General features: G+C 45.3%; 1 long non-coding RNA gene across 1 annotated transcript; it reads left to right on the top strand.

The window, feature by feature from the left end:
* The first annotated feature begins 599 nt into the window (after nucleotides 1–599).
* Nucleotides 600–2,697, top strand: LOC122232680. The gene is made up of 3 exons (XR_006210068.1): nucleotides 600–793; nucleotides 2,120–2,293; nucleotides 2,586–2,697. It is a non-coding gene; the product is annotated as an uncharacterized LOC122232680 (long non-coding RNA).
* The last annotated feature ends 10,149 nt before the right edge of the window (nucleotides 2,698–12,846 follow it).

The following is a 12,846-nucleotide window of genomic DNA, read 5'->3' as shown; positions in this document are numbered from 1 at the left end:
ACTTCCCGAATGACACTGCAGTCTGGGGGTGGGGGGCTCTCCCTGCCCGGACCTCCCTCCCTCCCCGCCTCACTGTCAGACCTGCCTCTGGCCCGAGGTCTTCACTGCCTCCTCGGCTCCCTGTGCCCTTGGTCTTTCACAGGCATTCCCCCCCCCCCCCCATCAACTTCCTCCCACTTCTAATTCTCCTTGGTGTGCGCTTCCTGGAGGCCCCCGCTGGCACCAGCGTTTCTGGGGCGATGCTGGTTCTGCCGTTCAATGCTCGTGGGGTTTACGAGGTCTTCCTGCCTCTGCACGGGACACAGCTGTGTCCCCCACGTGTGCCTCTGGGACCCTACAGCATGTAGCGACACCTAGTGCTTTCTTGTGATGGTGTGAGTGCTCTCCGATCCTTTTAATGACTTCCCTTTCTTTTTCTGTCCAAGGCAGCCTCCTTCTATGTCTGTCGCTGGCAACCAAGGATCCGCACGGGGAGACCATCCCCAACGCACTGTCCAAACTCCGACAGAAATCTGTTCAGAGGGCGTTCAATGATGTCATAAAAGGCAGAAGCCTATTTGTAGGTACCTTCTATGAGAAATCCAATGAGTTGACGGCTACCTTGTCGAGGAAGACCCGAAGAGATTCACATGTGAAGATAAGACTCCAGGGCGTAAAGACAGGTGAACTTGGGTCTGCGAACAGGAAGGTGCATGATCAGTAAGGGCAGCTCCTGGCTTAGGGAGGCCGCCAACTCTGCTTTGGGACCGCCGTGTTTTCAGACCTTGCCTGGTTCAGACGTTTTGTTCCAAAGGTACCTTACCTCCACAGATGAGCTTGGCTTTGTCTTAGAGATAGTCTCTCTTAAAAATACTTGTCAGATATGAAACTGTTTTCATCACCATTTGAAAGTTTGGTAATACATCAGGGCCACCATATTCCTTGGGTCTCGGGAACCATTATGTATTTGTAATCTTTTTTAAAGTTTGTTTATTTTGAGAGGGAGAGAGAGAGAGAGAGAGAGAGAGAGAACGAGTTGAGAAGGGCCAGAGAGAGAGGGAGAGAGAAAGAAAGAATACCAAGCAGGCTCTGCACTGTTAGCATAGAGCCCGACGCAGGGGTCGAATTCACGATCCACAAGATCATGATCTGAGCTGAAACCAAGAATCAGACGCTTAACCGACTGAGCCCCCCAGGTGCCCCGCACTGTGATCTTGAACTCCTTTCGTGAGACTTGCCCCCAGTACCAGCATATTGATTGTAAGGCTGCAAGGTCCTCGCTTCTCAGTTCGCCAGACTTTGTCACAAACCCTGTCTCACTCACTCATCACAGTAAGTGTCAGATAAGCCAGTCCCCATGGCAGCAATGAGGACGCTAAAGGTGCTCTGAGGTTAATTGACTTGACCAAGATCACAAAGCTCATAAATGGAGCAACTGAGATCCAAAATTAGGTGTCTTTATTGTAAATATTGTTTGTCTTCTGGGAGAACATGCTGATTTTCTCACTGCGTGTTATTCTGGGTGGAATGCATTTCTGGATTTGGAATGAGTCAAGTCTAAGTACATGGTGAGTTTTTTGAGAATACGCTTCGATGAAGAAACTACATTCTACTTTTCTTATTATTTCTTATTCCAAAAGTAATTTTTTTTTTTTTTGGCTGGCAAGATATGATGATACAGAAGTGATTCATGAAGAAGTGATGGGAGGTCACTCCTTCTTCCCTTCTTTTCTGTATGCAAAATTGAAGGGGGGACTCGACTATATCTATATATATATAAAGCTTATCTCTATATATAAAGTCTCTGTCTATATACTATATCTATAGAAATAGATACAAACATATATATTCCTGTTTTATAGATATAGATACAAATATATCTATTCCTGTATATATATATATGTATATATAACTTATATATATGTATATATATATAACATATATATAGCTTATATATGTGTATATATACATATATAACACCTATATACACACACACACACACACACATATATAAAGTTGACATGATTTCTTCAAATGATGTTAAAAATTATATAAATTGCTTTATTAAAAAACCCTCCCGATGATCCCAGAGCTGTATTTTGATGGTATTGTTCTCAAGTGGCCCTATTATCATGCACAGAAACTTCCATCGAGAGTTTTGAAATTCGGAGACCTCAGAGTGCAGTCTCACGGCCTCCCCGTGGGCCGTGGACGCCCTGTGCCCGGTGCACCTGAACGACGCGGTGTGACCCCCGCGGGCCACCTCCCTCACCGGCTCTCCCTCGCGTGTGTGTTGCGTGCGTGCTCCCCTGAGGTAAGGCCCGTGACATTCTCCATATGGTCAATCGCCGTGCACCAGTGGCCCCCTGGGAGGGTGAGGCTGCGCGGGGCCTCGGGCCTGGGTGAAACTCGCCCCGGTGCCCTTCCTCCGGTGCCATGCGAGGTGCGGGCCGGGCAGGCCCCGAGCTCTGCCAGCGTTTAGGGTGCTTTTGTCATCCTCCGGCAGGATCCAGCGCGGCGGGCTTCGTGTCTCACCGTGTCAGCCTCTTGGGCCCCAAGTTTCCAGACGGTCGCTGACGTGCTTCTGCTTTTTTTTCCGCTTCCAGGTTTGCTCGAGGTGAACACCACTTGAAAAATCCCCGATGCGAACTATCACATGGCTCGAATTTATTAGAGATGCGGACCTGTGGGGGCGACTGGGGTGGGGGGGGGGGCGCGGCTCAGTTGGTTGAGCATCGGACTTTGTTCGGCTCAGGTCATGATCTCGATTTTGTGGGGACCCCGCGTCGGGCTCTGTGCTGACAGCTCAGAGCCTGGAACCTGCTGCGGATTCCGTGTCTCCCTCTCTGTCTGGCCCTCCCCCCATTCACGCTCTTTCTCTCTCAAAACTAAACATTAAAAAAAAAGAAATGCAGACTTGTGAAGGAAGGATTACTGGTTTATTAAAATGATAGTAATGTAAATTCTTTAGGAGAGTTTCAAATGGGCTGCAGTTGTGGAAACAAGAGCGTATTTTCAATTATTACTTTCAAAAGTCTTCCCAGGGAGAGAGAGGCCAGAGGCTCTGCAAGGTGAGTGGTGGTAGTACCTCAAGGCCACCACTAGAGGAGGCTAGAGACCCACACCGACTCCCATAGAAAAGACTCTGGACACTTAATGCACAGAGGTCCTAAGCTCTCGCTTTGATTGCTGGGTCTCATCCGGTGAACCAGCATTCTAGAACCGTTTGCTGATTTTTTTTTTTTTTTAATGTGATGAAGAGCCACAAATACCATTATTGTATGTCAACGCCTGCCCCTTCCCTCTCTGCCTCCAGTGACGGAGGGGTAGAACCCGGATGACAAGTAAAGGCAAAAGTGCCCCCCACGCTTGCAGGCGCAAGCAAATGCCTCCCCTCCCCCGCTCCGCTCCCAGCCCCTCCGGAGATCGATCGCAAGTAAAATAAAATGCAACATTAATTGCGAAATACATGTCGGCATCCTGTTTCCAAATCACATTAAAAATTCATGGCGAGCTTCTGGTTTGTCGATGCATTAACTTTTCGTAATTACGAAAAAAAAATTATAATCGACTTTTTTTTTTTTTTTTCGCGTGTAGGGATCGAGCGGCGAGGGCGCTGCAAGCAGATTGCACACCTTTCGGGTGCGGTGCCCGTGCGTGCGGGTGGGTGCACGACCGGACCCGGCAGGTGAGGGGCAGCTAGGAAGCAGTGTCCGCGCAGGCCTGGGAGGGTGCACCTGCTGCCCCACCCCTGCGGCCTCCAGGCCGATGCGCTTCTGCCCATTAAGCACTGCGGTGGGGTCTTGGAAACGTCAGCTTATTTTACGCTTCTCGGAAGAGTTTAAGGCAATAATTATTTCAGAAGTTAATTGGAGTCAATGGAGATGTACTCTTAATGGATTATCGTTTAACCCAGATTGCCTCTTTTCCTTATTCCTGTTATTTTCTTTATTGCTCTATTTGTTGGAAGGACTGACATGAGCCCATGAAGGTGCCGAGGGCTGCTTCTGGCGTAGCTGAGTGCTCTCTATTCTCTAGATTGTGGGATTTCCGCGTCCTGCAGGTCCTTATTTGCTTACGGAGAGATGGTTTTGTCTCTTCACAATGTCTGTGCGTCGTGGCTGAGTTTATTGCTTTCATTGTGGGTTGAAATCAACTGTCATCTAAAGGGACCAACTGTGGGGACACATGGAGAGATTTTGTTTTTCTGTAAAAATTATATTGAGTGGTTTTGAAAAGATTGATAGGAATGGATGGGGGGAAAAAGCTCTGTTTATGCAGGAGTAAGAGATTTAAAAGATTGAAGAAAACATAAAATTTCATTCTGATTCTGCAATCGGATTGTTTCACAATTCTGCAGATTCCTGCAGAAACTGAAAGTCATCCAACATGCCGCAGGGCTCTTATTTAGTCAAGATAGACCGACCAGACTCTACTAGGGGTCAAGCAAGCAAGGTCAAGTGCAAGCAAGCATAGGGGTCTGTTTTAAAATGGGTGCAGTATATTTAATTTTTTTTCCTGTCTTTGTTCTTCAAAAGATGAAATTAGCTTCTTTGTGAGTCACTCTCTGCTGGATTGTGGAAAACTTTTAAATTTACTTTTTTTTTTTTTTTTTTTGAGATTTAGTCTGTTCCAATTTACACAGTCATTTCATGATTGAAACTTGATTAAATAAGTTTCAGCTTCCTGCCATGGTTTCTCTGCTCTCCCGGCTTCCTTTCTTTCCTTCAATTTTCCTGAGGGAGGTGGTGTCCTCCCAGGGGTCCTGGCAAGAGGAGGACAGGATCCCCCCCCACTGCCTTAGGGCTCTGTGTACATGTACCTTCTTCCTTGTGTTACCCACACCACAGTCCATGGGGCCACACTCCTCACAAGGACACGATCCTCTCCATGGTCATGATCCCCTTGATCTCATATTCCTCTGGTTCCTCTCCTCAATTTCGAGGCTTTTGTGTCCTTCCTGTGATGGAAGCAGCTACGCATATATAGACTGAATCACCCTTTGCCGTGGCTCATGTTACCACTTGGAAAGTCAGAGGTCAGCATGGATTCTTTACAGGGGGGATATCCACCTTCTTTTTGAAACAAGGAATATGTCATCCCTGATAGCCAGAGGATCATAGCAACAATATTTAATGGAATATTGTTTAATGGAAAACAATTCAAAAAGAGATTTTCCGCTGTCTTGAACAGTCAAGGATTAGAGAGGGACTATATTAAGACTGAAACCAAATTACCGGAAACAAACAAGGACAAATCCCTTGTGTTTCCCATGTACTAGTCTTTTGAGTTTGAAGAGGGAAGCCAAAGCGATAACAGGTGGGAAGAAATGTAAGTAAGTAACGTTGTCCTGATTTTACAAACCTTTTTTTGCTCATTTGTTTGTTTCAGGGCTCTCCCTGTAGTGTTCTCAGGAAGGAATAACTGAAGATTGTTTCTTTAAAAGCAGGAGGCTAAGAGAAATTATAAAATAAGCCCAGCAGTATGGGTGCTTCCGTGGAGATTGGAGTTCATCTATTTATCTGTCACTGTTGTGATTTCAGAGCTATTTAAATACAGTTCTTTAGAACAGAGCGCTATACGAGGTGTGGAAGGAAGGAAGTAACCTTCACCTGGCATAGAGGCCACTCAGGAAGAAATCTTTGCGCTGTTATCCCTTTAATTCTGCTCTTGATATGACAGGAAGGTTTAGTTCCTAAATGTGCTATTAATTAGTGTAGAAGGCCCTGATCGTCTTCCCAGCAGAAAGTTGCCCGCTTTTGCTCCTTGGTATTGGCTCCCGTAGTGATTCTAGACTTGTCTGTTTCGACTGTGGGGGGCAAGAGCTTTGAGTTCTTCATCTTATTCTAATGAAAAGATCTGAAATCTTCTTCCTAAGCTAATGTATTCTCCTCTAGGGTCTTACGGAAAAAGAGAGAGGGAAAAAGAAACACAAAAGAGCAGAAAAAATTAGTCTCCCTTCGATACGTTGTGACTGTTTGCACCGAACAGCTCGCCTGCTTTGACTAGGTATCCTCAGAACCGTAGTTTAGTGCCTTTTTTTTTTTTCCAAAACATGTTGGGTAGTCATCATATCACCTGATTCTTGGTGCCATTGTTTAAGTACAGTGACTGACGTAGAGAGGAACTCAGTGCATCCCGTTAGTAGAATTTCGTGTTGAAAATATTAAAAGTAAAACTGTCCTTTATGTCCTATACTTTTATGTATATTATGTATTACTACATAATATAAATAACTGACGGACGAAAATGCATTCGAGTAGGGATCAACCCCCACCTCAGAAGACGAGACGAGGTAATTTGATGATAAGAAGTCCAATATCATGACCTCATACGATGAAGAAATAATTCTATGGACAGAGACTTCCTAACTACGTGTGTGTCTGCAGTACCAATCTCATATTACGTAAAGATGGCTTGGAATTTAGATGATAAATACACTAATCCTTTTATCCCTATAAATGTTTTCTGGCTGCAGAGATACATTGTCCAAAAATTCTAGGAAGAAACAACAACGAACCATTTTCCTGGGCAGATATATCCAAAATGATTAAGTGGAGGACTGATAAACTATAATTTCTGATTCCTGTTGACCCCGTGCTCAACAATATCTGTGTCCAGCTGCCCCTGACGTATCCCACAGAATGGGCAATCACCCTTACTTTGGAATTTTCTTTGCATGCCTTCAGCGTATCAGTATTTCTGGATTTGCCAGGGTCAATCCCACGTGGCTTTCGGAAACACAGGACTCCGTATGCAGAAATGTGTGTGTAGCTACCAAAGCCAATGGGGCTTTGACATTCACATGATATCTCTTAATTTACCGCCCCCCCCCCAGCACTGCAGGAGCCCAGCAGAGCATAAGGAGAGATGCGGCACGGGTGAGATATTTGTGTGTCCATCTCAGCGTCTTCTCTTAAGGGCATCCTGAAGAATTCTGATGCCCAATTATTCCAGGAACTGAGGCCCAGAAGTGGAAAACTTTAATTGTTTCTCCAAACTGAGAAGCCACTTGAACAGCAGAATCAATTCCAAAGTAATTACTCTTCCTCCGGGTATCTCTTGAAAGTTTATCTAGTGTTTAAAAAAAAAATACAGTCCTTGAACTTGAGGTGGCACCTGTGAATTGAAGTTGAGAATCAAAAGAATGTCTTTTTCTCTAGGTAACCGCGGGTTATCTCCCTGGGAAAGCTGAACCACAACGAGAAGCAGAATTGTTTTCAAACAGATTCCACAGTTAATGTCATCAGTGTGTTAGTGTGCAACTTGCATACTGAGCTCAACTGCTCAGGATGCGGAAGGAAGTGACAGAGGCTTGATGAAAAGTTTATCTTTACATTTTTCAGGGAAACAAGCTTTCATTTACTTGACCGGGGTTTCCTAGGAATTTTTAAATAAATCAATATCATGCACAGTTGTAGGATTCACTGGCTATGTGTGCTCCCCAAAACCTAATCTCATCTCCCCAAAGCTCATACGTAGCCAGTATTAATCATGAGCCAGAACGTCGTGGCAGATGCGAGAGGCAACACAATGGCGAGAAGCGCCCACATTGCAGTCAGAATAAAGCTCTCCCATAATGGCATGTGGTCCATGAGTGCTGTGAGCTTCAGAAGGAAATAAAGCTGTTTATGTTGGAGAATTACTGAGAAAGAGGGTTGGTTCTCTACCCACCGTTGACCAAGTTCCTCAGAGGAATGATCGGACTTGTAAGTAGGTTTGGGGAACCTGGGAGCAAAGAGGTGCTTTTGTTTTTCCAGCAGAATATCTGAGAAGAAGGTGGAACCCCAGTGTAGAAAGTGCCCATGATTTATCCAGGCAGCTGGATCATAAATTGCCCCACAGAGGTCCCCTTGTGTCACAAGTGAGCCATTGGATGCATCCCGTGTGACGTGGATGAGTGTATAGAGAGGAGAGGCCTTGCATGCAGATTCTACTGATGGCCCAGCAGCACCTGAGAAGGCCATTGAATGAAGACCAGATGCCACTGAAGACCAGGAGGTCCCCAGGGAGGCCACGGAACAGAGATTGACCATGAGGAACAGAAGGTTGCCTCCCAGAAATTAACACCCACTGTGCTTGGGCAAAACGAAGCCCCTTAGAGCCCACAGAATGGATTCCCGGCATCTCCAAACAGTCGATGTCACTGGGTGCCTGGGTGGCTCAGTCGGTTAAGCTTCTGACTTCAGCTCAGGTCATGATCTCACAGCTTTTGGGTTCGAGCCCCACGTCTGGCTCTGTGCTGACAGCTCAGAGCCTGGAGCCTGCTTCGGATTCTTTCTCCCTCTCTCACTGCCCTTCCCTTTCTGTCTCTCTCTCTCTCTCAAAATAAATAAATAAACATTAAAAAAAAGAACCCACAGAATGGAGAACATTCCCAAAGCTTCAAGATTCAGTTTATGACAACTAGAGAATAAAGGTTCAATTAAGAAAAATAAACTTTTGATATATACATCAACAGCTATATCTTTGGACACATGAGTTGATGATTTGAGATCTGTATTCAGGATACGCATTGTTAGGAGAAAATAGAAAATGCTGTGTGAACATAATAAAAAGTCTGTTTTTGATGACATGACCATTGACTATCTCTCTGATTAGTCAGTCTCAAGAAAAACAAAAAGGTAGAGACAAGTTATTCAGATAAAGGGTAGAAGAGAAAAGTCTTCTCTGAAGAGGGAGGTGTGGCTTACGGGAAGATGTGGAGTAGGGGTGAAGGGTGAGGGGGCTCAGGATGGATGAGTGCAGGGTGGTAAACCCAGCAGAGGGCGCATGGCTGCTGGAGGCCAGGTCGGGCCACTTGTCCCCCAAAATGGAGCAGGCATCAGTTTTCTCCTAAGTGAAATGGTGGAAAGGATCCCAGCAGGGAAGTGACATGCTCAGATTTATGTGTTAAGAATCCTCAACGGCTCTGTGACGAAGAGATTGGAATTCGTACAAGAATGCAATCAGGAGAATCTGTTAGGAGGCTGATAAAACAGTGGCTTTGAAATGGCAGTGGTTTTGACCAGGGCTCTCTGCTCAAGACAAACTTGGACTTGGTCATACGCTGAATGGGATTCTGAGACGCTTTTCAGCTTGAGCACCTGGGTGGGTGCAGACGGGGTCTCCTAAGATGGCGGGCTGGTGGGGCCACGGGTGGGAAGGCAAGGATTCCTTCTGGATGGATTCAGTGTGAGATGCCCATGGACCAGGAGTCACTGAATTTAAGAGGCAAGGTTTAAATCTCTACCCACAACGTAACACCAGCAATGCCAACACCAACGGAACATTCAAAATTTGCGTTTACGTGTATTTCTCTCCCTGGGGCTGTGTTTGACTCGGAAACGTTCAGAATTTATCTATGCAACTATGAAATCACCACTTTCCTGATATATTTTCCTTTATATTAAAAATCAACGTGGCCCTAGAAATGTGAGCCAATGTACTTATTTCATTATTTTTAAAGGTGACTACATAATTCCATTTTGACCCATTATGGATAACTTGATAGCTAGCGCCATGAAAACAAATATATCTTGGATTTTTGTTTTGTTTGTTTGTTTGTTTCCTCAGATTCTCCAGTAATACAACTGTTGCTCTCATGGACTTCACTGGTAAACATTGGATCCATATTTGCAAAGAAGAAGGTAAAGTTTAAAAAGTGCCACAGACATCTTGGGGCACCTGGTGGCTCAGTCGGTTAAGCGTCTGATTCTTCTTATCAGTTCAGGTCATGATTTTGTGATTGTGAGATCGAGCACAGTGTGGGGCTCCACGCTGAGTGTGGGGCTCCACGCTGAGTGTGGAGCCTGCTTGGAGTTCTCTCTCTCTCTCTCTCTCTCTCTCTCTCTCTCGCCGGCTTGGGATTCTCCTCTCTCTGTCCTGATAGCACCCTCTCTCTTTCTCTCTTAAAATAAATAAATGAACTTAAAATGGTGCAGACATTCAATGCCCAGACCTTGGTCTCTAACTTTCATTTTCTAACATTCACCACTTGTTTTTAAGGCTCCCTGGAGAAAGGATAGATTCTAAGGCTGGAGCAGAAAATGCAGAAGACGAGCCATATATATGGATGCGGAACATGACAGAAGCGTATAGGAGCCAACATGAAAAGTGTTCCCAAGTGGCCAAAGCTGGACCAATTTGAGCAAAAACATAAACGGACAGAAACGATCTGAAATGTATTGGATTATAACACAAAGAATTAAAAAAAAATAGATCCATACTTATATACGTCAATGATTGAGTGAATGAATGCAAAAAAATATGAAGGAATGAACAGATAAATACATAAGTGAAGAAGCGACTAATCTCCCTTACGGAACAGTCCAAGTTCATGAATACAGGATACAAGTTAGAAAGAGAAAGTGCTGTCATAACTGCTCTAGGCAGTGTCAGTGATGAATGCTGACCTTTGTGGACAGAACTTGAAGGGGAAACTAGACACCTACACGCACTCCAGCTACCTTCCCCAAATATTTATCAATCACTGTGGCGGTTTTAACACGTCTGACCATAAATTCTCCAAAACGGAGAGCTTTCCTCCGCCCCCCTTGAATGTGGGCTGTATTTAGAGACTCTCTGCTCAGGAACAGATGACGCAAAGAGAAAAGTAGTAACTGTAGAGGAGACAACATTAAGCAGGTGCGCAACATGACCATCACGGTTATCTGTCCTGTCGATATCATTCTCGCCTCCTGATACGATTCGAGGTGAGGAGCACGTCACCCCCGCGTCATTCTTATCCCAAATCGTAACCTCCGCCCAACGTCTAGGAGAAAGCATGAAGCAGACCCACATTGGGGGATATTCTCCAAAACACCTGGTAAACACTCTTCAAAAGACTCCGGGTCACAAAAACCCCGGAAAGACAGAGAAATGTCCTGGGTTAGGGCATTCTAAAGAGGCCACACGAGTAATGCAAAACGGGGTTCTGGTTGGGATCCTGGAAAAGAAGAAAGATGTTAGTGGGAAAAACTGGGAAATCTGGACAAAAGCCCACACCTCTGTGAGGTTGTTGTATCCGTTAGTTTCCAATTTCTGATAAATGCACTCTGGTCATGTAAGATGTTAACGTCAGAAGACACTGGGTCAAGGGGAGCCAGGAACTGGACTATTTTTTTTTTGCAACCGTTTGGGAAATCTAAGCTTATTTCAAAATAAAACTACTGAGATGAAAATCAGTGTTTGGAACCGGGATTTTTCTAGATTCCCACAGCCCAGGAGCTGACGAGAAAGAAAGATGTTGGAGGCTGTTCTTATGAAAAAAAAAAAAAAAAAAGTATAGATTCCTTTTTTTATTCTTTTGTTAGCGTGGCTATGGTCCCTCACAATGGCTTTTGGGGGCTGTTTGACGTAGTGTGGCCTTGTGTGTGAACAGGCTGCAGACATTCGAAGTAGTCGGAACAGAAGAATTGTGTGCACGGAGCTCGGCTTCTACTGCTTCTGCGATGTGTGACTCCACCGGCTCGTGAGCAGATGGTGTGGAATAGAAGCTATTCGCAAACAGGGACCTGCCAGTCTCGGCGAGCTCGTCTTCCGAGTCACTAACAGCTTTTGTCCGAATCCACCGAACGGGGGTGAGAAATGCCTCTGAAATCATCATGAGAACGGAAATCCTAGGTCTTTCATCCGCAGCAAATTATCTCCCTTTCACTTGTCTCTGCTTCTCGGTAGCACTTAGCAGCCTCGCTGATGTCTCCTTCCTGGAACAGGCTTCTCGTTACTTCTTTCTGAGACCCTGTTGGGTACACTTGCCAGCTCGCCCAGCTCCCTGGCTGCATTTGCTCCGCTCCTCCCCCCGCCCCCACCTCCCCCTCCCGGCGCCTCCCTGCCGCAGCCCAGGGGACTCTGCTCCCCTCCATGGGCACCCACCCCAGCAGGGGGTTCCCTTGTCCCTGGAGTTAAAGACCCCTCCACATGAGGTCCGGAAGCCGAGGGGTTCCAGGCCAGCAGACTTGCGCATCTGACCCAAACTTAGTTGGTCCCACAGGATACCTTCCTTGGTTTTGTGACCAAATGTGGCAGATCCCGGGTCCCCGTTTTGTGTAGGCAAGTGCTCATATTCCTCTTCAGAGAATCCTCCTCTCTACTCCCCTCCTGATCACTGTCTCCTTATTCTTTACACTTATTCCGAGAACATGTCACCACCTGCCATACCGTATGTGTATTCATCCTTCTTTTGCTGTTTTCCCCGTCGAAATAGAAGTCTCCCGAGGGCAGGCATTTTGTCTTGCTCACCTCTTAAATCCCAGCATCTAGGACAATGTCTGCAACGTAAGAGACGTCCAAGATCTATTTGTCCAGTGAATAAATGTAAATGAACACGTGAAGGCATGCGGGCAATAAAAGTATGAGTGGATCGATGAATCAAAGTCCTCAACTTTGTTTGTTTGAATCTATAAGGAGCATGACCTTTCTAACTCCTATGTATCTTGGGTATCTTGCACTTGGTATGCAAATGTATCTTGCACTTGGGTATATAGTGTTATGTTAGGGAGCTCAGAGAATCCCATCATGATTTGGGATATTTCTATGCTTAATGATCACGATCTTTAGAATGCCCCAACCAGTGACATTTCTCTGGAGTCAGTTGCCTCAGTGAGACAACTTCGTTCTTCATTGTATCCTATAACATGATATCCTTCGCGAAGCTTTTTGATTCTGTCATGTGTCGTCATCACTCTTTTAAAACCCGGCACAACGTGATTGTTGTGTTTATCGCTGAATTATAATTATTATAATCGTTTGTCAATATTTCTGTCTCCACAAGCGGACTTGAACTATTTTAAGATCAGAAACCATGTCATTGATTTTTTATTGAGGATCCTAGCAGAATGTCTACTGTGTGTTGAATTGATCCAACCCTCAAGGTAACTTTGCCTG

The sequence above is a fragment of the Panthera tigris genome, chromosome D3 (assembly GCF_018350195.1).
Source record: "Panthera tigris isolate Pti1 chromosome D3, P.tigris_Pti1_mat1.1, whole genome shotgun sequence".
Lineage (NCBI taxonomy): Eukaryota > Metazoa > Chordata > Mammalia > Carnivora > Felidae > Panthera > Panthera tigris.
Note: the sequence above shows the minus strand (reverse complement) of the source record. Positions and strands in the feature narration are given on the sequence as shown.